The 4,762-nt window shown below is 46.6% G+C and overlaps 1 long non-coding RNA gene across 1 annotated transcript; it reads left to right on the forward strand.

The window, feature by feature from the left end:
* The first annotated feature begins 1,494 nt into the window (after positions 1–1,494).
* LOC310767051 lies at positions 1,495–2,905 on the forward strand. The gene is made up of 2 exons (XR_014550596.1): positions 1,495–1,578; positions 2,155–2,905. It is a non-coding gene; the product is annotated as an uncharacterized lncRNA (long non-coding RNA).
* Positions 2,906–4,762: the final 1,857 nt, after the last annotated feature.

Raw genomic sequence — 4,762 nt, forward strand, 5'->3', positions numbered from 1 at the left:
TTGGAGCCTCAGCTTCAGGATCTGTCCTTCCAGTGAGCACTCAGGGCTGATTTTCTTCAGAATGGAAGGGGACAACAGAGGACGAGATGGTTGGACAATGTTCTCGAAGCTACCAGCATGAGTTCGACCAAACTGCGGGAGGCAGTGGAAGACAGGAGTGTCTGGCGTGCTCTGGTCCATGGGGTCACAAAGAATCAGACACGACTAAACAACTAAACGACAACAAGCCACCTTGAGCATGGTTTGAGCTATGGAAAGGCAGCATACCAACAAAAGGATGGATGGATGGATGGATGGATGGATGGAGTTGACCACTGTGAGAACAGAATTCTGGACCAGATGGGCCTTGACTTGATCCAGCTGTGTTTCTTCTTACGCACTTACACCATAACAGTTGCAGAATTTATCCCACCCGTTTAATGCAGTCCTTTATCCTCATCCATCTAAGATGCGGAAGCCAGTTGAAAACAGCTTTTCATGTAATGCGTCCTCTCGACCTCTCCTTTCATTGTGCTTCACGAAGGGATTGAAGAGGGTGGGTATAAATAGGAGACGGGCACAATAGAGCAAAGCATCTGAAATAAACGCCGAGCAATTAGTGCAGGAAGTTCTGGTCCCATCAAAGGAACAGAAACATCTCCCGCCTCCGTGGTGCGGTGATGGCACGTCGCCCCAAGAACCACTTTCTTCCCATCTTGCAGAGGCGCTCTCAGGTGCTAAATTTGAAAAGAAATCCCTGGGCAGAGCCAGCAGTCTAGCAGCAAAGGCTCGTACTGGATTAATATCAATTATTTGTAAAGGGCAAATGTGAAGATAAAAACACCATGGTAAACATTTTCATAAGTCATGATGGGTGCTAAGGATGTGCAAGACTCTGGAGAGGGGCAAGGGTTTTCAGGGGGACTCAGCGACCTCACGATGCTGTCCTCACGCCCTGCTGCAACAAATGGCCCAACTGTGTGGGATGCTAAGAATGTCATTAGGAGCACAAGAAGTGGCCTTCCCCTGAGTCCGACCCTTGCTCCATCTAGCTCAGTACTGTCCACACAGACTAGGAACAGCTCTCCAGAATTTCCAGGTTAGGAATGTTCCCATCCCTACCTGGAGGTACGAAGTGTCAACATGCAGAGGGGCTAGGAGGCCAGCTGGCAAGCCCAGCTCGGATGTCTCCTTCCATTGGCCCATGCTCCAACAGTAAATCAGCGATCCGAACTTCAAAAGCCAGGGCGTGCAATTAGCAGAGTGTGGTTCGCACACAGAAGTAGGCGTGAGGCGTAAATCATGCTACAGCTACAGATTTATTACACATAAATCAGAACAAAGAAACATGGTGTCTCTCTCTCTCATGTCGTCTTGGAGAAAACAGCTAAAGCAAAAGCTATACACAAACGGAAGTTCCCAGCAAGCTGTGCTGGAATGTAAACAGATGTGTGCCATGCAACAATTCCACACGTCTGTTCTTTAAGGTGGAACGGAATTCTCAACAGGAAGGGATTGAACCTTCTGAAGGCTAAGCAAATGGCCAAGCCTCTATGAGCTAGAGTTCTTCCCCAAACTACAGCAGCGTCCCACCCCTTGGTTAGCAGAATGGACAGGGGGGCCTGGTTTCCATAAGTACAACTGCATGCAGGATGGGATACTGAACCTTCCCTTTCCCACCCTTGTTTCTGCTGCATTTGCAGCACGAAAGTGACCTCCCCGGACTGCAAGCCTGGGCAGTGTGTGCGGAGGTCCTGGGCTGCCCAGATGACAAGCCTGGCTGATGTGCTCCAAAGGGAAGCCCCGACATGCTGGAACGCTCTGTCACAAGAGACCAGGACCCTGCGGGACTTGTCATCTTTCTGCAGGGCCTGCAAGACGGAGCTGTTCCACCAAGCCTTTGGCCAAGGCACAGTCTGACCCCCTCCTTCTGTAATCCTCATAGAACTGTAGCCCAATGGTTACTATTAATTTGATTCTGAATTGATTTTAGAATGTATTTTAATTAATTGACTGTGTGATTTTATTTTTACTTGTTGTTAGCCGCTCTGAGCCCGGCTTTGGCCGGGAAGGGCGGCTTTGGCCGGGGAGGGCGGGATACAAATAAATAATAATAATAATTATTATTATTATTATTATTATTATTATTATTATTATTATTATTATTGCCACCAGCTTGGCTGCAGGAGTTGCCGGAAGGTTACAAGGCGCCATCCAACCATCTGAGGAACTCTGGATTTGTGTAAGGTTTACTCTTGAGCCTTTTCCACCCTTGAAGATATCTCGCAAGGCAGCAGAGGTGTGTGTGTGTGTTTTAGTAAATGAATGTGGGAGTTGAAGCTGAAGGCAGCCTTGACATTCTGCTGGGATTTTGCCTGCTGATAATTGGGAGTGAGAGAGGCACGCAAGTTGAGGGGATTACTTGGGCAGAGATGAATCTGGAGGTTGTGAGTTCCACGCACTGCTCCGGTTTACGGTGAATTTGTTTTCATTTTCTCTCAGATAAACACACTGTCTGCTGTTAACCCTGGGAAATTGTCAGTGAAACCCACACTTAAAAGGCTTGAACACCTACCCGATGCTACGTGACAACAGGATATTACAGTGCTGGAAATGTCTGGAGGGGAGACAGAAGTTGCCTTGCCGAAAGGTGACTGGGGAGAGTCTGGGACAGAGCAATTTCAATGTGGAAATGTCAAGAACGTTAGAACAGCCTCGCTGGAGAAGTCCAAGGCCTCATCTATGCTATTCCAATTCCTAAATTGAAACTCAGAAGTTTCTGGGAGTTTGCAAGTGAAGCTAGTGACTTTCTCTGCCACTTGCTCATAGTGTCTGCTTTTCAGCTATGCATAATTTTTACATGTGCTTTCATCCGTTTTTTTTTAGCTCATTGCCGATTTTAATTATAATTTGAATGTTTTCAGTAGCTGTTGTTTTTACTGTTTTATTCTTGTGGTAAACCACTTTGAGGTAGGTTGGTTGGTTGGTTTTCACAATCAAGAGGTATATAAATTGTATGAAGTAAATAAATAAAGGTACACTACATCTGAACATGAAGCTTCTATTTGGCTATCCTATATACAGTGGTACCTCGGGTTAAGTACTTAATTCGTTCCGGAGGTCTGTTCTTAACCTGAAACTGTTCTTAATCTGAAGCACCACTTTAGCTACTGGGGCCTCCTGCTGTCGCTCCACCGCCGGAGCACGATTTCTGTTCTCATCCTGAAGCAAAGTTCTTAACCCGAGGTACTATTTCTGGGTTAGCGGAGTCTGTAACTTGAAGCGTATGTAACCTGAAGCATATGTAACCCGATCAGCTCCAAGCGGTATGGCCCAGCGGTCAGGGAAGTTGTAGCTGAACGACATCTGGAGGGCTACATGGAAGCACTGATAACAGGGAAAGGGTTTGCCTGACTTGTATGGATTATGTAATCAGGAACGTAACCCTGCAGCACAAAAGGGCAAAAGTACAGTTCAGTAATTTCAATTGCAAATATACACGCACTGTGAATGCCCTCAAGGCTACCAACAGCAGCAGCAGCAGCAGCAGCAGCCATGGCTTCAGTTACAATAGGGGATATTATTTAAATTTATTGGTCACCTTTTTTGCCATGCAGCAACTCCAAGCAACTTTCAATAAGCTTTGAAAGCATATTCCCGCCCCTCAAAGAATTCTTGGCACCGTAGTTTTTTAAGCCTTTCTGGGAACAGCAGCTCTCTGATGGGTAAACTACAGTACCCAGAATTCTTTGAGGGAAGGAATGTGTTATAAAGATCTAGTTGTGTGCACAGCATATAACATGCATCTCTATGCTATACACAGATTCAGAACAGAATCTTTGCTTCAGTCACATCAACTTGACCAGGCTCCCCTTCTCTGCTGTATAGGAATAGCAAGATCCTTTATTCATCAAATCAGCACCATTCATGAACCAGAAAGAAAGGCATCGCCACATCTGAGGGAGAAACAAGGTTAGCAGAAGGAAACCTAGCAGGGGACCAAATAACAGGGACAGAGTTTGGTAATGTTTCATAATATTGCGCCCTGGGCGAGGCCAAGGTTTGGTGCACCAAAATAGATCTTCTCAATCATGGATCTTCTCAGTTTCGCGCCCCCTCAGCTCAGTACCTGTGCGGGGAACTGCTCACAGCGCCCTAAATCTGACACTGCCAAAGACCGACCAATGAAGACTGTGCATGCTCAGTGGACAGAGAATACTGCCTGGATATTGACAGGGGGAAGGGAATGAAATGGTGTAGCTTGGTGTTATGTACTGAGTTGAATAGGATCCAAAATGCAGCAGTCTGATTGGTCCTAGAACAATAGGATTAAGAATGCAGCAGTCTGATTGGTCCTAGAACAATGCAGCAGAATGATTGGTCTGCAGAAGCCACCCAATCCAGCTACAGGTGGAAGTGAATCCAAACCTGATTGGCTTACAGGAGAATCCCGGAATTAGCCAATCACTTGCAGCCCGTTGTATAAATAATGTATATAAAGCAGATATTGTGGGGAAACTTCCATTCCTCCTCACCACTATGAGCTGAATAAAGAGCATAAAATCCACTCTCGACTCCGAGTATATTTCACTTGGGAAAGGGCATGGCTGGCTCGCACCATGAACAGGATGGCTGGCTCTGATAGAAACTGCAGGCCAAAATATCTGGCCGGTACCTGGTTGGCAGGCTATGGTGCTGTATCTTCCATGAATTCAACACTGCATCTTGCCTGTATTGCCGGGGGTTGGACTCAGGGCCGGCCCAACCATGAGGCAAGGTGAGG

Source organism: Podarcis filfolensis (genome assembly GCF_964270895.1).
Source record: "Podarcis filfolensis genome assembly, chromosome: 1".
Taxonomy (NCBI): domain Eukaryota; kingdom Metazoa; phylum Chordata; class Lepidosauria; order Squamata; family Lacertidae; genus Podarcis; species Podarcis filfolensis.